The sequence below is a fragment of the Zootoca vivipara genome, chromosome 10 (assembly GCF_965207765.1).
Source record: "Zootoca vivipara chromosome 10, rZooViv2.hap1.1, whole genome shotgun sequence".
Classification (NCBI taxonomy): domain Eukaryota; kingdom Metazoa; phylum Chordata; class Lepidosauria; order Squamata; family Lacertidae; genus Zootoca; species Zootoca vivipara.
This window is the reverse complement of record NC_142593.1, coordinates 40,054,312-40,077,283: the sequence shown is the minus strand read 5'-3', so window position 1 is coordinate 40,077,283 and position 22,972 is coordinate 40,054,312. Positions and strand designations below refer to the sequence as shown.

The window sequence follows — 22,972 nt, the reverse complement described above, 5'->3', positions numbered from 1 at the left end:
GAAAATCAATCTGGATTCGTTAAAGGGCGACAACTAAAAGATAACATAAGAAACATAATATATATAATTGAATGTCTTGAAAATAATAGAGGGAAGGAGGCAGCACTTCTGTCAATTGATGCCGAGAAGGCCTTCGACAATGTGTCGTGGGCCTTCTTGAAAAAAAACATTGCAACATCTAGAGATTGGAGAAAAAATGAATAGAGCAATCGAATCGATATATAGTAAACAAAAAGCTAAAATAATAATTAATGGAATAACAACAGAAGAAATTAATATAGAAAAAGGTACGAGACAGGGCTGCCCCCTGTCCCCTCTATTATTTATAATAGTATTAGAGATCCTGCTTAAAAATATTAGAGAGGATAAGGAAATCGAAGGGATAAAGATAGGGACCACAAGATATAAAGTCAGAGCCTTCGCTGACGATGTTATGATCACGACAGAAAACCCATTAAAAAGTGTTCCAAGAGCATTAGAAAGAATAAACGAATTTGGGAAATTAGCAGGGTTCAATTTAAATTATAAAAAAAGTAGTTTGTTAGTAAGAAATTTAGAAGAAAGAGATAAAAGAGAATTACAAGAAAAAACTGGTATTGAAATTAGAAAGAAAATAAAGTATTTGGGCATACAATTGACAAATAAAAACATTGACCTGTACCAAGAAAATTATGAAAAAAAGTGGAAGGAAATTAAACATAAATTGGAAATTTGGAAAAAACTAAAAATCTCTTTTATGGGTAGGATCTCAGTGATAAAAATGAGTGTCCTCCCAAAAATGATTTTTTTGTTTCAAAGCATTCCGATCTTGGGAGGTTCAAATTGTTTTGATTTATGGAGAAAAGACATAATGAAATTCATCTGGGATGATAAGAAGCCAAGAATCAAACACAAACTACTAATTGAAAAAAAAGAGAGAGGGGGGTTTAGTTTACCTGATCTTGAATTGTACCACGATGCGGCGGCCCTGTCATGGTTAAAAGACTGGATTGAATTGAAAAATATTGAAATTTTAGATTTAGAGGGATTTGGAATAGGGTTTGGTTGGCACCACTACTTAATGAAAGAAAAACCGGGGAAGCACAGCACCTTCTGGAACAGCATCGTGAGGAAATCCTTAATTAAAACATGGAAAAAACACCAGGGCGTCTTGGAACCAAAAGTACCATGGTGGTTGTCACCTAAAGAAGCAATAGCAGTCAAAAGGGTTAATATGGATAAAGATTGGCCGACATATAAAGATTTATTAAAAGAAGAAAATGGAAATTTAAAATTGAAAGAATATAATGAAGTCAAAAAGTATTGCAATGTCTGGTTGCAATACTTCCAAATAAATCAAAAATTCAGTGAAGATAAAAAAATTGGCTTCGAAAGAGAGATATCCAAATTCGGGAAAATATTATTGGAGGGGGAAAATAAATTTATTCGAAATTTGTATGAATTACTGTTGGATTGGGCTACAAAAGATGAATTAACCAAAGCTGTCATGATAAAGTGGGCACAAGATTTGGGAAAAACAATTACGGTTGAAAATTGGGAAAGTTTATGGATTAGAGACTCAAATTATATTTCAAATTATGATTTAAAAGAAAACGTGCTCAAGATGCAATTTAGGTGGCATCTCACGCCCTCGAAACTAGCTAAGATGTACGGAGGGGTCAGTAACACTTGTTGGAGGTGCAAGGAAGAAGTAGGTACTTTCCTACATATTTGGTGGTGCTGCAAATAAATTAAGAAGTTCTGGGACGAGATATATAAAGAATTAAAAAAAATAGTGAGATACTCCTTTAAAAAAGAGCCGGAAATCTTCCTCCTAAGCATGTTGAAGGAAGACATTAAACCAAGGGACAGATGCGTGCTAATGCACGCGACAACAGCGGGTAGACTCTTAATCGCTAAAAATTGGAAGAGTAAAAAAGTTCCAAATAAAGAAGAGTGGTTGACCAAATTAATAAATTATCAGAATTTAGCAATTAGAGTTGGAATATCTAAAGGTTTAAGTGAAGAAAAAGCAGGAGAAGAATGGAAACCGCTCAAGATTTATCTACAAAAACAAGTGGAAAAGGCGCAGTTAATAGCGGATTCATGAGGGGCACAATATTAAGAAAATAAATTAAACTAGAGAAAGGTATGCGGCATATCAGTGAAACCAAAATCAGAATACAGGAGTGGTTGGAAGTCTTAATACGGTGGAGGGGGGAAAGGGTGGGGGGACAGTAGGTTTTAGTAAGTGTAAATGCTAAAGTGTTTGAAATATATATGTTTTTCTTTGTTCGTTCTCTCCTTTTCTTCTCCTTTTTTTCTTTCTTTTCCTTAAATTGCATTTGTTAAGATATGTTGAGATTATATAAGTTATATTAGGTCATGCTAAATATTGTTATATGTTATGTTACGTTATGTTATGTTATGTTATGTTAGGTTTTTTAAGTTAAGTTTTTTTTTTCTTCCCCTTTTCTTTTCCTTTCCTTTCATTTCAAGTAATTTTGAATTGACATTGATTTCTGTTTGGTTATGTCTGTCATATTTGCTATTTATACTTTATTCTTTCTATATGTTGAATTTTAAAGATTTTCAATAAAGATTGTTTTTAAAACTAAAAAAAAAAATGGAGATGTGATCATTCCATTGCTACAGTGGTCTGGTAGTGGTCGACTTCACAGATGAGGTCATTGTGAATAAAACAAACCTGAATGTCAAATGAATAATTACATTACATGCTGGAAAAGGAAGTTGTGTTCCAACCTTGAAGAATCAAGTGGCTGCCAACATCTACCTAGTACAAATCCCGAACTGCCAGTAACGGTGCAGATGAGGAGATGAATCATACTTTTGCCTGTGAACTTCCCCGGGATGTTTTGCTGAATGATGAAATCAAGCACCGGATCAAATGGGCCTTTAGCTTGATCCAGCAAGGCAATTCTTCATATATTCTTATGACTGTCTTGGCTCGTCTTGCCTCCTGGACCAGCCTGCTCACATTCACAGTGACCGTGCTGCATGTCCAGTGTGAGTTTTCCTTCCCACACATCTGGTGGATTATGAAATCATTTCCTTTGGTAAGGAAATCTTGATTGATGGTGGATGTATGGGAAAGGTGGCAAGAGCAGCTGCAGCCAGTCAAGATATGATAAGTAAATATAATCAAGGCTTCCTATATAGGGATTGGGAAAAGTGTCTCTCTAGCCATCATTATAGTATCGCGTTCCTTGGAGGAAACAGGAGTATTAAAAATAGAAATGCAATAAAGCAAGTAATTGGGGAGTGGGGGATTAAATAGAAATCTGAAAGTGAACTGGAGAGTAACAACTATCTGAGCTCAAACATGTTTCTTTGTAATTCCTTTCCCACTCCACAAGGTTCCTAATTACAGTCATGTTAGGAAACAGATTCTGTCTGATGCCTTGAGGCCCAGCAGAACCTGAAGCATTGTGGGAATATGGCCTATACAGGCCAGAGGCCAAATCGCAGAAAGCTAACAGCTTTGCTTATAATGTAGTAGCATCTATAAGCCCAAGCCATACATAACATCAGAAACAAACTTAGCCATTGGTTTCGTGTCTTCTGCAGCCTGGAAAACCCGAGAAACAGTTGTGGGCTCCACAAAAATGGCCCTTTTTAAGAAGAAAAATGGGAGATGCACGAAAAACCTCCTTTTCCAGAACCCCCCTCCAAAATGAATAAAATATAGACGAAAGAGCAATTAAGCACCCATCAAAGAGGCAACAGCCCTCACCAAACAAAAGAAAAAGCAAGCAAAATATGTGGATTGGGATATGTGTGGATGGAAAAACCTGAGGTTCTTGCATTGCTGGCATGTGGCCTAATGTGAAAGTCATTGCTCCGCCCACTTTTTCCTCTGGCCCTGCCCACCCAAATGGCCCCTGATATGTTGCTCATGAGGGAATGTGGCCCCTGGGAAAACACCCACACCCTTGCCCTATGGCTTCTGCTTACCAAGGAGGAGTTGGGAGTTGGGGTGGAAAAGGGAAGATACTAGAAGATGTGCTCTCAGGATCCCTGGGTCCTAAAACAGATTTGCAGTCAGGCCCCTGCAGAGAGGGGTAGGCAGCTGGCTACACTTGCCCCAGGCCTTGGAGGGCTAAACTGGCCAGAGAGCCCTTTTTTTGTTGAAGTTCATAACCTTATTCTAACAAGACTCCTGCCCTGGGCTTCAGACAAGCTCTGCATGGGCCTGTCACATACCAATCCAATTAAGCTTTTCCTTCTCTCTTCCTACCAGACTTCTGATCTTACTTGGTAAGTAAACAGAATCAGTAGCTGCAGAGGCACCCCAGATCTTGAGTTGTCTCTTTCCCCTATGGTCTGGTCTGGTGCTGAGATGCACACATGCTCCCTTCCACATGCAAAGATTAGTTTGCATCTCTATCTCGGCAACATTGACCAAATGGCTTTCAAAGCATTGCCAATCTTTCTCCATTGTGTCTTCACCTAGCCGCTTCTGGCTTGAATTTGTACGCTGATCGTCCCGACTGGCCTTGTGGGTTTCTCTGCTTGGTTGCATTCGACAACCGTTGTGCAAAAACATCATTCCCCCCCCCCGTCCCAGTACAGAAAAAACTAATGCATTTGTGCAGTCCATGACTTCTTTGAAGGCCAGGCTATAAAAGGAATGATTGAAAATGTCTACTTTTTGGCCAATGGTCAGGGATGATGGGAGTTGTAGTTCAGCAACATCTGGAGGATGGAAGTTTCCGCACATCTGCAGGACAGGGAAGAGGAGACAGAATGTAAGGAAGATGAATTGTTTCAGTATTGAGGAAAGCAATATGGATTTAGGATTAACAAGTGGGTTGATTTAATGATGAATTAAGACAAGCTATATAATAGTTGTTGTGTATTGAGTCAAAGGATTTTATATCTGTATTATTATTGTCTGTATTTGCATTAGGATAAAGTAACTGCCTTTTGGTTCCAGAGGGTACAGCTACTATTGGTTCATTTAAGCTGCTGCATTTGGATCCTCTGTCTTACTGGTTCCCTCCAAAAGGCAGCACTGTGATTGCCTGATATTGTTCCCTCCAAAATGTATCCCTTCCTAGCTAGTCCCCTGTCCCTATAAATGTAGCCTTCCTGCCCTCACAGTCAGTCTTGTTCACTTTAATAAAGAGCTGTTACTAGAGAACTGTCTCCAGCATGTTATGTCAAGAGAGCTGAAATCACAAACCCCACGTCACAACAACTGGCGACGAGGATGGGATCCGGAATGCTGAGGAGCGGTTAAACACAGCCCTGCCTCAGAGTCCGGATTGCAGCTTAGAACAAGACTCACTGGCCAGCTGAGAAGACGACCCTGCCCGCTAGGACAATGGAGAGTCCAAGGGTATTGGAGCCCTTCCAGCCATCAGAGCCCCACACATGGGAAGACTACGTCGAACGCTTCGAGTTCTTTGCAGTGGCTCAAGGGATCACCGATGCCAGCAAAAGAAGGGCCACATTCCTGAGCTACTGTGGGCCCGAGACCTTCAAGCTGGCCAAGGCATTACTTGCTCCAGCGAAGCTGAGTGAGACATCTCTCAAAGATATTCTTGCCTGCCTAACAAGCCACTTGGCGCCTACTGAGACCAAGATGGCCCGGCGGATGGAGTTCCATAAGAGGCAGCAGCATGCTGGGGAGTCTGTATCCACATTTCTGGCTGAACTCCGGAAGCTCGCTCAGCACTGCGGCTTCCAAAATCTGGAAGAGACTCTCCTGGATCGGTTTATTGGTGGTCTGAGCAGCAAGAAAGCCAGAAGACGCATCGTGGCTAAAGAAGAGGTTACCCTTGCTTCAGCCTTGAAGGAGGCCACCGCCACGGAGAATTATGAAAGAGAGGAGCTTGATGCCAGTCGCAAGGCCACTAAGCCACAGATAGAAGTTGCGCATGCCATGGACGAGCTAGAGGCTACTCCGAGCCAGAGCCCAGTCCGTGGGGTCGAGTTGGTGCGTCAGGCCTGCACAGTGCACAAAGATCGCCGAGGCAGTTGCCCAGGTTGTGGCGGAAACCATGAGCGGAAGAGTTGTCGTTTCAGGGATGCTATGTGCCGGACGTGCGGAAAAACGGGTCACATCGCCAGGGTCTGTAGATCGGCGGCGTCGGGAGCAACAGGAGCACCTAGACTGGAGCATCGCAGACCGCCCACAGCAACTCGTTTTCTAAAGGACTGCCACTACGTAACGGAGATCAACGGGAGGGCCGTGCAGTTTCCAGCGCAAGGCAAGGCACACGTCAAGGTGAAGATTGAGGGTCAGCAGTGCGACATGGAGGTGGACTCCGGATCTGCATTCACCATCGTGTCGGACCAGACCGCGAAGACATTCTTCCCCAGGGGTAAGTTGCCCCCTCTGGAGCCCTTCCCGGCAACCTTGCAGTCGTACTCAGCAGGCCGCATCCATGTTATGGGAATGTGTGCCGTGAGAGTACAGTTCCGGGACAAACAGGCTGTACTCAAACTGGTGATTGCGAAGGGCAGTCGCCCCAGTCTCCTGGGCACTGACTGGTTCCCCGCCCTGGGACTGAGTATCTCAGGGCTTAATTCAATCCAAACCTGCGCTGAGATGAGCGAGGCATTATGCAAGGAATTTGCTGGTCTCTTTAATGGAAAACTGGGTTGTTATAAAGGGCCCCCAGTTGACTTCGAGTTGGACCCCGGTGTGGCCCCAATCCGACTCAAACCAAGGCGAGTGCCATTTGCACTGCAACCCAAGATCGAGGCAGAGCTGGATAAATTGGTCAAGCAGGGAGTTCTCTCACCCGTGGACTCTGCTAAGTGGGAGACTCCAATCGTCACGCCCCTTAAAGCAAATGGGGAAGTCAGGATATGTGCAGATTACAAATGTACTATCAATAAGGCACTCAGGGGAAACTCATACCCCATTCCAGTCGTATCACATCTGTTGGCTAAACTGGCTGGGGGCAAGGTGTTCGCCAAAATTGACCTGGCACAAGCTTACCAACAGCTGCCAGTAACCCCACAATCAGCGGAAGCACAGACTATTGTCACACATAAAGGGGCATTCAGAGTTAACAGATTACAGTTCGGAGTTTGTGTGGCCCCAGGGATTTTTCAAGGGCTCATGGAACGCCTGTTAAGAGGTCTGCCGGGGGTCTTGCCATTTTTTGATGACGTTTTGATTGCTGGAAAAGACCCACAGGAACTGGTTGCGCGTGTCCGTGCAGTGTTGCTCAAGTTCAAGGAGGTGGGGTTGCAACTGAAAAAAGAAAAATGCAGTTTTGGGGTGCCAACTGTGGATTTCTTGGGGTTTAAAATTGATGCATCAGGCATCCACCCCACAGATGCTAAGATTAAGGCCATCATCGAGGCACCACGACCACAGAACAAGACGGAGTTGCAGTCATTCCTGGGACTTATTAACTTTTATCATTCGTTCTTACCCCAGAAAGCTTCGGTAGCTGAACCATTACATAGACTATTGCAGAAAAAGAATGTGTGGCGATGGGGGCGGGAGCAGCAGAAGGCTTTTGACTCCTTGCGAGGAATGCTGAGTAGCAGGAGCGTCCTTGCTCATTATGATGAGTCAAAGCCGCTGGTCCTGGCATGTGATGCCTCTCAATACGGTCTGGGGGCTGTGCTGAGTCATAGGGAACCGGATGGGTCGGAAAAGCCCATCTCTTTCTATTCCCGTACGTTGTCGCCCACAGAGCGCAACTATGCTCAAATTGATAAAGAGGCACTGGCTATTGTGTCCGGAATCAAAAGGTTCTATGATTATTTGTACGGTCGCCATTTCTCCATTGAAACGGACCACAAACCACTGTTAGGGTTGTTCAACCCAAACAAACAAATGTTGAATGTTGCGTTGGTCAATATTCCTGAATGGGTTCCAGTACACCTTGACCCATGTGCCGGGGAAACAGTTGTGCCATGCTGATGCGCTGAGTCGATTGCCCCTTCCTGGCGGGAGCAATGAGGATCCTGCTCCGGCGGAGCACATTATGATGCTAGAAACACTTCCGGGGGCTCCTGTAACAGCTACGGATATAGCTGAGAAAACTAGGAAAGATGCTGTTCTCTCCCGTGTGCTCACTTGGGTGGGGAGGGGGTGGCCAGGTGGTCCGCATGAAGAAAAATTCAGGCCTTATGCGACAAGGCAGCACGAATTGTCCATGCATAAGGGTTGTCTCCTATGGGGAGATAGGGTGATCATCCCAGCACCACTGAGAAACAGGGTTCTTGAGACGCTTCACATGGGACACCCGGGAATGGTCAGAATGAAGTCGCTAGCCCGATGTTATGTGTGGTGGCCTGGAATGGACCAGAACATAGAACAATGGGTACGAACATGCAAGGCATGCCAAGAGGTGCGGCCAGAAGTGGCCAGAGCACCAGTCCACTGGTGGGAGCAGTCCAGGACTCCCTGGAGCCGGCTGCACATAGATTTTGCTGGGCCATTCCAAGGGAAGGTCTTTTTGGTTATCGTTGATGCATATTCCAAATGGTTAGAAGTGGCGATGGTCCCTAGCATGGCATCAGCTGCCGTAATCAAGGTGTTGAGGCAGCTGTTTGCTACCCACGGGTTACCTGAGACCATTGTATCAGATAATGGGGCAGCTTTTGTATCCCAAGAATTCAGGGCATTCTTGGCTGATAACTTTATAAGAGGGGTCACATCCGCGCCCTTTCACCCATCCTCCAATGGGCAGGCTGAGCGCATGGTAAGAACAGCCAAAGAATCCATTGCGCGCTTAATGGAGGGTAACTGGTCGGCTCGCATTGCGCGAATGTTATTTTTGCAGCATGCGACACCGTGTACTGCGACGGGCAAGTCGCCAGCCGAGCTGCTCTTAGGTAGAAGACTGGTAACGGTGCTAGATTATGTCCACCCAGATAAAATGCCAAACCGTAATTCAAGAGCAACCCCCCAGGCTGAGACTGACACAACAAGGTATCTCGCCCCTGAAGATCTGGTCTGGGTGAGGAACTATTCACGAGGTCCGCGGTGGGTGGCCGGTGTGATCACCCGGGCTAGTGGACCTGTGTCCTATTATGTGACCTTGGAAAATGGGCAAGTTTGGAAGAGACATATAGATCAGCTGAGGCGCCGGGCGCTCAGCAGGGAGGAGTCAGATAATTCATCCCTGGCTAATGACGCACAGCTGCGAGACCAGAGTGAAGATGGCCCAGAGGTGCAGTCACCAGGGGCTTCAGCAAATGAACCAGGGTCTGCTAGTCCTCAGGATGACGAGGTACAGGTCGGGGACCCTGAGATGTCTGGGACTCCATCTGTTCCTGATGAAACCCCTATAGCAGCCCCTCCACCACAGGTAACACCCAATCCAGAACCTGCAACACCTGTTGTCAGGAGATCAGGTAGAAGTTGTAGGACCCCACAGTACCTGAGGGATTACGTCTGCTGTGCTCACTAGGGGGGGAGGGGTGTTGTGTATTGAGTCAAAGGATTTTATATCTGTATTATTATTGTCTGTATTTGCATTAGGATAAAGTAACTGCCTTTTGGTTCCAGAGGGTACAGCTACTATTGGTTCATTTAAGCTGCTGCATTTGGATCCTCTGTCTTACTGGTTCCCTCCAAAAGGCAGCACTGTGATTGCCTGATATTGTTCCCTCCAAAATGTATCCCTTCCTAGCTAGTCCCCTGTCCCTATAAATGTAGCCTTCCTGCCCTCACAGTCAGTCTTGTTCACTTTAATAAAGAGCTGTTACTAGAGAACTGTCTCCAGCATGTTATGTCAAGAGAGCTGAAATCACAAACCCCACGTCACAACAATAGTTAACATTAATGAAGGTTTTATAGGTAATTAAACAGGGAAATATTGAAGTGGGGCTCATGTTTTTTAAAGATGTCATAATTTTAAACTAAGATATGAGTTGGGGATTTTAGAAGATTGATCCCTTCCAACTCAAATTCTATGGTTCTATCTTTAAAAAACCCCAACTCTGGTGGTTTAAAACCCACTCATATAATTGTGAGCTACATGATTGGACTCACATTTGGCCTGGTCCTTAGGATGAAATCCTGTATTTACCATAAGGCCGGCTGAGAGGCCTAAGTATGTGGTGTGCCACTCCACTGGCAGAGACAATGCCAGTGGGGTGATGGTTATGCCATTGGAAGTCCACCAGTACAGCGCTAGAAAATTCTAGTCACATGGTTATTTCACCAGGATTGTTCTCTTGGTGGGGGTGGGGGTGGGGAGGAGTTATTAGGACAGGCAAGGTGTGGATAAACTGCATCTAAGGCCCCATTTCCTTGGCATGCCCAGGAACCAATGCAACTCTCTATGCCAGCCTCTTTATTCTCCAACATCCCATTACAGTCAGTTAGACCGGAAAGAATTTCCCTCCCTACTTCCTTCCCCTGCCATTGGTGAAATGGCAGAGCGATGGCTCTTTGTGGTTGCTTCACCAGTAGAACACCTCCCCACCCGGCAACATAAAGTCGGATTGTTCTTCCAGTCTAGCTCAGGGATTGCACAGTTCTTGATTCACAGGCCAGGCAACTTCTTCCATGGGAGACTTCACAGGATACTTTATTATTGTGAGTTTTCTGCTGAATATATGAAATTTCTACAGAGTTGCCCTTTCAGGATTTGCTTATTTGACAGAGACCAGCTCGACGGCTGTTGTTGTTGCTTTTTTCTTTTTTAAAAAATTGTGTCCTCCCTCAAAGAGGGCACGTGTTGCGGTGAGACCTGGAGACCAACCTCCTGTGTTGTGGGTGGGTAAGATTGGTCAGCCACAACACCCGATTGGTAGGTCCCTCGATGTTGGGTTCAATCTGGCCAATGAGGTGCAGTTCAAATGGATTGAGGGACCTATATATATATACCCATGCACGTGACCCAGAGCTTCCTCTTTCAGTGTGTGCATTCGGAACACCCGCTCACCTCTCCTTACCTTTAGGGCCTTGTTGCGCTTGACCTTGCTATGCTGTTGTGTGTTGTCTGTCGTTGGGACATGGGCACGGCAGGAATTTTCCCCAATTGGCTGATTGGCTGTTGCCATTTGGATTTCGCCTGTCGCGTAGCAAATAGTCACAACTTGTAAGGTTGCGATTAGGCACTGGTTCAGGTGATAGGGATGGGAGAATGCTCTCGCCATCCCTATGTGAAGGGTATTCTGTTAAAGGAACTCAGGGACTCAAATGGTTTGGTCAACCCCTGAGAGGGGGTTGTGCCCGTGTCTGAGTCCAGGGGGACATCTGGGTAGTGGACATAGCTTGTTCCTGGCTTTCCGCCTATCCATGGGTTCACCCTTGGCTGACATCTGCTGGTGCCCTGGGTCAGCGCTACCTGCAAGGGTGCAGGGAGCTAGTCGAACCAGAGCCTATGTAACCACTCACTTTCAGTAATCAATAAAGTTGTGGCCTAAATTCTGCCAAAAACCAAACTAAAATTTGAGTCATGTGTGAATTTATTTAGGGGGGAGGTCTCTGGGTCTGAACAAACAAAAGGAAGCAAAACAATCCTTTGAGAATTTGTGTTTTAAACATTTGGATACGCCACCAGATACATTCTGGTTTATGCAACTCCCATCAGCTTTATGTAGCCCAAACAAGGTTGCATTTTGTTATGCCATAGCTGCCAAGTCTCCCGTTTTCCCCGGGAAAACCCCCTTTTTACTTACCTTTTCCCGGTGGTCCCCCGTATCACTTCGTCTCCCGTTTTTCTCCATTATTTTCTCCTGCCGGCGGCCATTTTTTCCTTTCCGATTTGCCCTTCTATGGGCACCAAAAATGGCCGCCGTCAGCTTCAAAAGCCGCATGTACGCATGTCCGGAAGTGCATAGACGTCACTTCCGGTGTTGGCGGCGGCCATTTTGGTGCCCATAGATGGGTGGAGCGTCACCGGAAGTTGCGTCGGAGCACTTCCTGACATGCGCACAAGTGATTTTCGAAGCCGGCGGCAGCCATTTTGGGTGCCCATAGAAGGGCAAAGCGACACCGGAAGTTACATCGACGCAACTTCCGGTGTCAAATGGCTGCCGGTCCCGGATTCTGCAGTCCGGAACTTGGAAGGTAAGTGTTATGCATTCATGAGGAATGCTGTCGCACAGGGTTCCAATCTGTATGTAAGGACTCTTTTCTTTTGCAGGGTGCAGAATTTCCTCGGAACTATGGCCTTATAACCATATCTCTTGCCCTTGAGCAGTGCTTTTTTCTGAGGGGACGCAGGGGTACACATAACCCTAAACATTTTGCAAATCTTAAGTTTGGCCTCATTGAGGGACAGTATTTCAATATGAGTAGGAAAATGAGAGTACCCCTAAACACTTTTTTAAAGAAAAAAAGCACTGCTCTTGGGGCTACATAGGATGAATTAGAATTAAAGTATTTAATTTACTAGACTGCAATCCTATGCACATTTACGTAGGAGTAAATTCCACTGAACAGACCTACACAGTATTTTCAGCTAATCGTGTTTTCTTGTTGAAACTGCCAGTGCATACGTTTATGCCACATAGCCAATATTTAATCAGGAGAATTTGCATTATGGTTAGGCATGTTAGCTTTGCAGAGAAACCAGGGAACTGTACAATAAATGACATAATCTTCATTCATTTGCAGTGACTCAGTAGCCAGCATGTCAGGTTTTATTTCTATCTCAGCAAGCAAACATCACTTCCTTTCTTTATATCCACCTGTATTCACAAATTGCATAAACATACTTATTCTGCCATTAAGAACCGAGAAATGCTTTTCTTTCTACACTGCACTGGGTCATGTTTTGCTGTAAATGGCCTTTTGGTCAAGATCAAGCACTGACTGAAGTAGCTATTTTTAAGCGAAAATGTTACCTAAGAGGGGCCTTTTAAAATGCACGAGCAATTAGGCAAAACTATTTTCTTTAAATAAGTCCTGTGGATTTTGATGGAGGTACCTTTCAAGTCGGCAATACGCTCTGGATTGTAGCCTTATTTTAACCCCCCATCTTACAATTCCTGTTATAATTTATACGTGAAAAGTGTCTTTCCGTAGAGCAACCTGAAGATCTAGGAACGAAGGGAGCGTGCTACTTCTCAGGGTGATTGAATTAATTTCCTCCCTGGCATCATTTATTCATTGTTTTAAAAATGGGGAGAAAGAATCCTATATCTCCCCATGTTAGAACAACTCTAATCTGATAAGGAGCAATACAAAATTCTTTTTCTTTTAAAAAAGAACCCTGAGAGTGGGTTCTTTGTTTCTGTTCTGCAGTCACAAGCAACTTCTTTTTCCCTGCCCCGGAAGCCTCTCCCCAAATCCCCTCAAATTTCAGAAGCGCTTTGTGAGGATGCTCGCTGAGAGGAGGGAGGGGGGCGAATCCTGAAACACCAGCCAACACAAACTTACTCTCCACAATTTATCATAGTTTCTGTGGATAGGAAATCTGACCCCCCCCCCTTTCAGCCATAAAGATAGCTTGATGCAAATTACCCTAGAGAATATCTATGTTCTTACTCTTGAGCTTTGCGGGGGTAGGGGGTCAACTATACAAGAACAGGCTTGGATTAAGAAAGGAAGGGCTGGTTTATGCAGAAACGTTAATCTTTGGAACCAAATTAAGAACTTCCTCTCCACTGGCACAATGTAGGACAGCTTCCTCCCCCCCCCTTTCCTTGACACAACTTGCTCAGGAGGAATGCCAGGGAAGGGTGTGATCTTCCCAGCTATTACAGTGAAAGGAAGGAACATACCAAGCAGATGAGGACGCGAGAAAAAAAATGCTGCTGACTCTTTAATTCTACCTCCACCCAACAGGTCACCGCTCAGCAATATTTTGAAAGGCTCAGTCAATAATAATAATTAAAAATAATCTAGGGGATTAAAAGCAGTGAAAGAGAGAAGAACAAATTAATGCCTGGGTTGATATCCATCAAATTCCCATTGACTTCTCTACTGTGTCTGTTTCACCTGGTGATCTAGTATCGTTCTATGTGCATTTTGTCAAAGCTGAAATGAAAGCCATGTTTTGTCGTGTGTACAGAAGTTGCCTGCAGCTTGATATCCTCCGTAGGATGAAACTAGTTGCAAATGTACTATTTGTCCAACAGACAATTATTGTGTTGTTTTTTAAATCTGTTCACCATTACAAACTTCCAGGCACCACAGTGCCCTCAAAAATATACACCAAGTAGCATACAGTGGTGCCTCGCTTAACGAATGCCCTGCTTAACGAAATTTCCGCCTAACCTAACGAAAGGATTTTTCGAGCGGAGGTTGCCTCGCTAGACGAATTCGTTTTATGAAAAATTTGTCTAGCGAATCGTGGTTTCCCATAGGAATGCATTGAAATTCAATTAATGCGTTCCTATGGGCAAAATAATAATAATAAAATAATAAAAATTCAATGCATTCCTATGGGATTCGCTAGACAAATTTTTCGTTATAAGAAACGACCCGTGGAACGAATTAAATTCGTCTAGCGAGGCACCACTGTACGAATATTTGTGATGTGTTGGGATGTAAAAAGGCAGTGATTTCTGTTGTGATCTGAATTTGTCACAGCCAGCGTTTCCATTCCATTGCGAGTCAGTTTCCACCAAATACTAGGTTATTTGTCTTGCCGTCTGCAATTTACCATAAGTCATGTAACTTACATAACTGTTGACTTAACTTATGTAACATGTATTCATTTCAATGTAAAGGAAAGACCAAAACAATGTTTTAAAAGTCATTAATTATCATTAATTTATGTCCATATCATTTATGGACTTAAAAATGACAATGAAAACTATCTGAATGAATACATTTGCTTGACTGATTAATGTGTCTGACCATGGACAAATGTGCAAACTGCAGCAATGTCTGCTTTCTTTTCTGCTTTTGTCTGAATTCTCTGATATCCCTAGTGATAAGTGACTTCTCGGCTCATTTAAACATTAATTCATTTATTGATAATTCTTTTTTAATACTGTTTTTATTTATTTTCATGGTAGAGAAGATAAATTTTGAGAAAACAATTGTTACAACAGTAAACAACAAGTAACTTGGCCCGATAAAATGACAGACTTTTAGCATGCCATGTGTTAAAGTTTCATTTGACTACTCTGAGAGATCATGCCACATTTTCCCATGGGGAGAGGGGCAGATGGGGCCTTTCCATTGTGTCCTCAAGAAAGCACAGAAAAACAAAGCCCAGGGTGAACTTGTCTCCAGTCCTCCCTCCCTGTTGGTCTCCTCCTTTCAATGGATGGCATATGGAGAGCTGACTGGACACATGAAAGGTCTTATAGGGCTTATAAGGGCTTGGGTGGTCAGTGTCATCATTATTTGCCCTAGCTACTTGTGAGCTGTAGTTTCATACTCCTTTCCCAGTTTAATGAACCAGGCAGGGAGGCAGACAAAACTACGAAGCCCATGCATCCCAGCAGGAAATGGTTCCTGACTTCTGGTTGATCGCAAAGCCGTGAGCAAGCGGGATTCAGCCCTTTGGGGAGAATCCAGCTTTTGGGGAGAAAAGGGGGGCATTGCGTGGGCGTCACAAGCCCCCCCCCAAAAAACTTCAGGAGGAAGATTCTGAGGGCAGGCACCCAGCGGCACCGAAAAGCGGTCTCTCTGCCGACTAAAACGCTCCTCTCTGGAGCAAGAAGATCGGCGAGATTGAGATGCCAGCGCAGGACGCCATTTTCTACTCCCAAGAAGCGCAGCCTCGAGCTTACCTGGCATAGTGATCGATTCCAAAAGAAGAAGGAATTCGGATTAATTTGGTGAGGTCGAAAATATAAATTTTTTAGCGATTAAAGGCTGGACTAGATGAATCCCAAGCCGGAATTAAGATTGCCGGAAGAAATATCAACAACCTCAGATATGCAGATGACACAACCTTGATGGCAGAAAGTGAGGAGGAATTATGGTCTGAAGCTCAACATCAAAAAAACCAAGATCATGGCCACTGGTCCCATCACCTCCTGGCAAATAGAAGGGGAGGAAATGGAGGCAGTGAGAGATTTTACTTTCTTGGGCTCCTTGATCACTGCAGATGGTGACAGCAGTCACAAAATTAAAAGATGCCTGCTTCTTGGGAGAAAAGCAATGACAAACCTAGACAGCATCTTAAAAAGCAGAGACATCACCTTGCCGACAAAGGTCCGTATAGTTAAAGCTATGGTTTTCCCAGTAGTGATGTATGGAAGTGAGAGCTGGACCATAAAGAAGGCTGATCGCCGAAGAATTGATGCTTTTGAATTATGGTGCTGGAGGAGACTCTTGAGAGTCCCATGGACTGCAAGAAGATCAAACCTATCCATTCTTAAGGAAATCAGCCCTGAGTGCTCACTAGAAGGACAGATCGTGAAGCTGAGGCTCCAATACTTTGGCCACCTCATGAGAAGAGAAGAATCCTTGGAAAAGACCCTGATGTTGGGAAAGATTGAGGGCACTAGGAGAAGGGGACGACAGAGGACGAGATGGTTGGACAGTGTTCTCGAGGCTACGAACATGAGTTTGACCAAACTGCGGGAGGCAGTGGAAGACAGGAGTGCCTGGCGTGCTATGGTCCATGGGGTCACGAAGAGTCGGACACAACTAAACAACAAATAATTCGGAGGACAGCGAGGTGGAAAAAAGGTCAGCCCCAGCTGGGATTGGACAGTGGATGTATAATTTGCCTACGGAACAATTAATTAATTAATTTGCCTGCGGTGGGATTATTAACTTTATAAACACAGTAGTTTTGAGTGGGAAAAGCATATAACAATATAAAAAAGGGAGGGGAATCCCTTATCTTAAGATTATTGGTTACTTTCTTTTGAAAGTACCGTGGCGGAGAGCTTCCTGAAAAACTTTTACTTTCGTTTTTGTATGAACTGTGTAGCTGAAAATTAAGGAGATATTATAATTAAGAGGAAGCCAGACTATAGCGCTTGCAGTTAAGAACTTGAAAAGTCTGAATTGAGGATCTATTTGATTATCCCTGGAAAAGACCCTGATGTTGGGAAAGATGGAGGGCACAAGGAGAAGGGGACGACAGAGGACGAGATGGTTGGACAACGTTCTCGAAGCTACGAACATGAGTCTGACCAAACTGCGGGAGGCAGTGGAAGACAGGAGTGCCTGGCGTGCTAAGGTCCATGGGGTCACAAAGAGTCGGACACGACTAAACGACCAACAACAATACCTCTTGACCCCTTAGAGCTTCCCCTTAGTACCCCATACAAGCACTAAGCACACTTTTCACCTTCCTAAACACATATCTGAAGCCACTTCTCTCTTTTATGCTGCAATTGTTTTAAACTACTTGTTCCCTTGCCATGGCCACTGCTGTTGTGCAACCTGCCTTCACTGTCTCCACTTTCACCCTGATTTCATGCAAATCCAGGTTTCTGATGTGGCACTTCAAATCCCTTCCAAGGGGCTGTGCAGTGACAGTCTTACATTTTTATTATATAGGAAGATACACCCACACATATACCCACCCCTCACTTATATACTTGTATAATATACATGGATACATGTGTGTGAGAGAGTTATCCTTTGATGTAGCAAATGATGGGGCAGGATTCCTTGTTTCTGAACCGTTTGAACTCACAGTGGTGGTGCAATGAGATATCTTATAATACTTTTGCCTGCTGAATCTGTGGGAAAAGAGCTGAGCCATAACGTGCCATTACACAGCTTTGATGTGTGGAATGTTAGACAAGTTTTGCATATCTGATTCAACATCAATGTCACCTTGATACACGGCACTTCTGATCTTAATCAAATAGATGTACTCAGGGGGAAGTGTGTGTTTATTTTCAACAGCTTTATCAAGTACTCTTTGCTATGGTTGGGGAAAAAAGAAAGCACATCAAGGTGTTATTTTGTTCAGCTCTGGCCCCATGAATCACCTTTGCCTCTTGCCATCATCATTCCAGCTACCCATAATGGTTTCTGAACAAATATTTATTTCTGATATCATTTCATATTTTCAAAAGGATGCCTCATTTTCACACGTTCAGACATGCATATAGTATCTGGGTTGTGCAGGAATCTTCACACAGTGTGGAATCTTCACAAACAAACAAACACACATCACTGCACCATTCATGTACAGTATTTGAAAACCTGTTGCCGCAAGTGAGTGTAAAGACACTGGGAAGGGAAACAGCGGAAGGAAAATGCAACATTTCCTACTTTTAAATGAAGTTGATGATAGGCACCGCCCACCCTCCCGCCATGTGCATAGCTTTGCCTGTGCAAGAGAGAATCCCCACAGGGAACCTAGAGATCTCTTTGTCCTTCATCAACGTCTGTCTGGGTCCAAACTGTGCTGGGTGCATTTCTACTCACTGAACTATTACATTAATCGCAAACCTTTCCACTACTCATATAAGAGTATTCAGTGACCCATTGCCCTTCAGAAATACAAGGCCCTTTTGCAGCTTCCAAAGAAACATCACACTCCTATCTGGGCTCCTGATGCACAAACTGGACATTGCATGGTTGGCACTAACTCATGACAGGGCCTTCTTGGTGGGATTCCTCTTCCTGGAAACTCAGCCAGATGGGCGGGGTATAAATAAATAAATAAATAAATAAATAATGATTTTATGAAATGCCCTTCCTGGTGAACTGCTTGCCCTTATTATTAACATTCAGGAGGAATTTGAAAACATCCCAGTGTTGGATGGCTGAAAGACACTGTTCCTGGCAACCTCAAAATTATCAGCTGTGAGGATATGAGACCATTTCAAAATGTTCCTAGATGTATGTATGTATGTATGTATGTATGTATGTATGTATGTATGTATGTTGTTGTTGTTGCTGCTGCTGTTGCTGTTGTTTTAAGTGATTTGTTCTTCCACTGTGCCATTTACCATGCTGGACTCCTTTGGGAAGCAGAGTAGGGTAGAAATTTAATAAACCTAAATAGAACAAATTACATGGAACTATTTAGTTGTATACCAAAGCAGCTTACATAAAATAAGCATAGCACCAGTATTTACAAAATCCATCAACTACAATCAAAACCAGCAATAAAAATTTGACATCCAGCACAAGAACCTAAGGGGACTAGAGCAGGCATAGGCAACCTTGGCTCTCCAGATGTTTTGGAACTACAACTCCCATGATCCCTGACCACTGGTCCTGTTAGCTAGGGATCATGGGAGTTGTAGTTCTAAAACATCTGGAGAGCCAGGGTTGCCTATGCCTGGACTAGAGGCTGAAGTTAATCTACACATGGGCTGCAGAAGCTTGGGAAAACAGCTTTTGCTCATTTTGAACAGGACCTGAAACACCAGAGGCCTCATTTCCAGAGGGGGAGCCATGCTAGTCTGTTGCAGCAAAAAAGACCAAAGAGTCTTCCTATTACTTGGAGATTGAATCAAGGCAAAGGGCTTTCAGCACATTTTGTGTTGGCTTTCTTTCCCTGAGTCATGCAGTGGCTTCACCCTTGAAGCACTACTGATGAAGTAGACTCCACACACAAGACTTCAAAGATGACTTTTTACTTGTGCAATGGCAACTATTAATAAGCGGTAGCATTTATGCATATCAAAACCAATACAATGCATTTCTCAACCCTTGAGCCCAAGAGAGGGTCTTCTTGCTTTTTGCTTCCCAAACTCATTCATAGCAATGCATAAGTTACCTGTCCATTTTGCTTGCCTTCCCTCGCAAACTCCTTCGGACACAGTGTCTTAAAGTTTCTACTTTCAGCAAAACAGTGGTGAAGCTGCCAGCCAGCCTCTAACTCCCACTCCTCCTATCTAAGAAGAGCCTGTTGCATCGGGCCAAAGGCCCATTTAGGTCAGCATCCTTTTCCCACAGTTGGAAACCATATGCCTGCAGGACACCCACCTGAGAAAAAGAGAACTATCCCTTCCTGTTGTTTCCAGCAACTGGTACTCAGAAGCATTGCAGCATCTGACTGTGGAGGCAGAACATAGCCATCACAGTTAGCAGTCATTGATAACCTTATCCTCCATGAAATTGTTCAACTTCCCTACGGACATTGCTTCCCATGCACATTGCTGTTCAAGATAAGTCCTGCAAGTCAGCTCCGAGTCTTCTCCTCGTGACATTTCCCCCCTTTAGAATATTGCACTGTACTCCAAGGCAAAATGACGAGCCCCTGCACTGTTTAAAAAACATACAGACATAAGCCACTCAGGGCTGCCGCAGAGATCACAAATAACCAGGCTGCTTTAGGAAGTAACAGCAACTTCTAGCACATGTTTGGGATTGCCCATTTTGCCAGGACTTTCTGTGGCACCCATGCAGAACTCTGCAGATGCGATCAGTGCTTGGTTGCCCAATTTCTGTGCAAGCAGCACTGTGCTTTTTTCTAATCACCAGCTTCTCATCTCATCTCATCATTGGGAAATCTGGGAACTCCTCTACTGTATGAAAATGAAACAGATAAGAGAGTCTGAGAAGGTCAAAGAGGCAAAATGTCAGCCAGGCTTAGATGATGTTGCACAAGCATTGGGTGTCTATCAGTTTTCAGATCACAAATATACTTACAAATGTATATTTCCCTATCACCCCCTTTCTGGTCACTTTACAGCGTAGCTTTGCTAACAGATTGTCAAACTGCTGTCTGGTGGAAACACACTACTCATTTGGTGTATTTTTTACCATTTTACCTACATATTTCCCTGATGTATCATGTCTCAACATATAATAAATATTATTAATGAGAAAGGAAAGGAAATCCTATGTATGATTTTTACCACTAAAGGATATACAAGACTGACCCAAGACGTTTTGCTGTCTGAGGCTCCACGAAAGCATCCCCACCCCAAGTCAAGGTCCATAGTACTCAAGGCCTGTCAAGTTACTTTAACATAGCCTTCATCACTTTGGTGCTCCCAAATGTGTTGGACTACAACTCTCATCAGCCCTCTAACTGATGGGAATTGTAGTCTGAAACATCCAGAGGGCACCAGGGTGGTAAAGGCTGCTTTGGTAAAGGTAAAGGGACCCCTGACCATTAGGTTCAGTCGTGACCGACTCTGGGGTTGCGGCGCTCATCTTGCGTTATTGGCCGAGGGAGCCAGCGCACACCTTCCAGGTCATGTGGCCAGCATGACAAAGCCGCTTCTGGTGAACCAGAGCAGCGGACGGAAATGCCATTTACCTTCCTGCTGTAGCGGTACCTATTTATCTACTTGCACTTTGACATGCTTTCGAACTGCTAGGTTGGCAGGAGCTGGGACTGAGCAACGGGAGCTCACCCCATCACAGGGATTCTAACCGCCGACCTTCTGATTGGCAAGCCCTAGGCTCTGTGGTTTAACTCACAGCGCCACCTGCGTCCCACAGGTGCACATGTAGAAATTAGTAAATATAGAGTTAAATATTGTCCCCAGTGTTGTCTCTATTATGGGTTAGATCCAAGACACCACCATGCAACTTGCTAGAGTACCGGTAGTTACTTTCATTATCCTGCACTGTGGTGGTGCTAGCCTGTTCAGTTTCTCACTCTGGACCTAAGATTATAAAGTAACCTTACTTTATATTATGCTCTTTTCAGCCAATTAAACAGAGAAGGGGGAGGCACGTCACAGAGTGCTTTGCCAAACAATAATGTATTAAGGTCAACATTTTGCTGCTCTTTCATGACACTAAGAATCTGCTGTCTCGTTCTGCCTAATGGTAGGGCTTGGCTTGGCAATACGGAGCAAAACTAGCAAGAAAACTATGCATTCCTTTATGCCTCCACTTCCATCCCAATACATGCACCCTTGAGGAGTGTCTCTCTTTTATAGGTCCCAGCCAGAGTTTGCAGTGAGGAATTGTGGGCCTCTAGCTGTGTGTCTTTCAAATTCTCATCCTGGGGCCCAAATCCAGCAACCTGCTTAGGCACCAAGACCATTTAGTCATCTCCAGAAAGCAAGGTTCGACAAATGTCTGCTATCACAGAGCAAAAAGAAGAAGAAAAGAAACCCCCTTGATGTGCCATAAGTTGTTGGCCAAAGGACCATAGTTAATGCTCAGCCCACTTCCTAAAGAGAGGAGGGAAATATTTATCTTTAGCCCCTTGTATTTTAGAGAGCAGCCTTTGAGAGAATTCCAAGGCGACAGAGTTCTTAATTATTTTTTTAAGAGTGCCGTATCTGTATCTCAAGAGGTCTCTGTTTCCGAGAATCATCAAAGTTCTTTGCTCTTATGCAAACACAAGAAGACTTTCTTCCATTGGCAAACATTTGGGACTTTCCTTGTCGTAAGAGCTGTGAGAACATGGAGCAAACTGCCTTGAGAGATGGCGGCCTCTCTTTTGCTAGAGGTATTGCCACAGACACTGGGCAGCCATCTCTCAGAGATGCTGTAGTTGAACCCTGCGCTGAGCAAGAGGACCACCAAGGTCCCATCACCCAACTTCATGATGTTAAAAACTGGCATTCCAGAAGTGCACAAGTCCACATTTCCGCTTATTATGAATGGTGAAGCATTTGCATGGAGACATGGGCCCTGGAGCTCTTTCCCCATTCTGTCAACAGCAACGAATTGAGGGCAACTTCAGCTCCTGGGTCAAGTCTGCAGCAAAACCGGTTTGTGTAGCAAAATAGATTGTCTCACGTGAAGCTGTGCAGGTGCAGGGACGCTAATCCTCCGCCTTGCCACAGGGCTAGTCCTTCGGGTGCCTGGCTGCCCAGGTGAATGCAGCCACATGAAAAGGAGGAGAGGAACATTCCTCCCACCCTCCCTCACCCAAGGCTGGTGCCGTTGTGCAGCTACTGGTTTCAGTGCAGCAGAACTTTCCCAGCTCTTAACCGAGCCTGGCATTAACCAAAAGGCCACACCTTTGCTGTGCAATGGTATGTAGGCTTTCGCCGCCTTCCTAGCAGCGTCCTCCCTGTTCTCTTTTCTGGGAAGGTCCACTGGTGCTCTGCTGGTTAGCCATGTGCTAGAGGCAGCCCATAAGTTTCATAGGTTTATGGACATGCAGGGAACGTGTGTGTCCTAAGGGTGAAAGAATCTATTCCAAGGCACATTCTTTTTGTGTTTGCTATGAGCATGCTAAGGACTCAGCCCTGCCCGACTCTGACTTTTAAAATTATACTTCTGGTTTATTCATTGCTC

At 44.4% G+C, this 22,972-nt stretch overlaps 1 long non-coding RNA gene across 1 annotated transcript in view; it reads right to left on the bottom strand.

Moving 5' to 3' along the window:
• Nucleotides 1–241: 241 nt before the first annotated feature.
• LOC148684447 (uncharacterized) overlaps nt 242–22,972 on the bottom strand; it is a 38,468-nt gene continuing 15,737 nt past the window's right edge. Inside the window, exon 2 of the long non-coding RNA XR_015946006.1 lies at nt 242–4,720. This is a non-coding gene — a long non-coding RNA (uncharacterized LOC148684447). The remainder of the gene's footprint in view (nt 4,721–22,972) is intronic.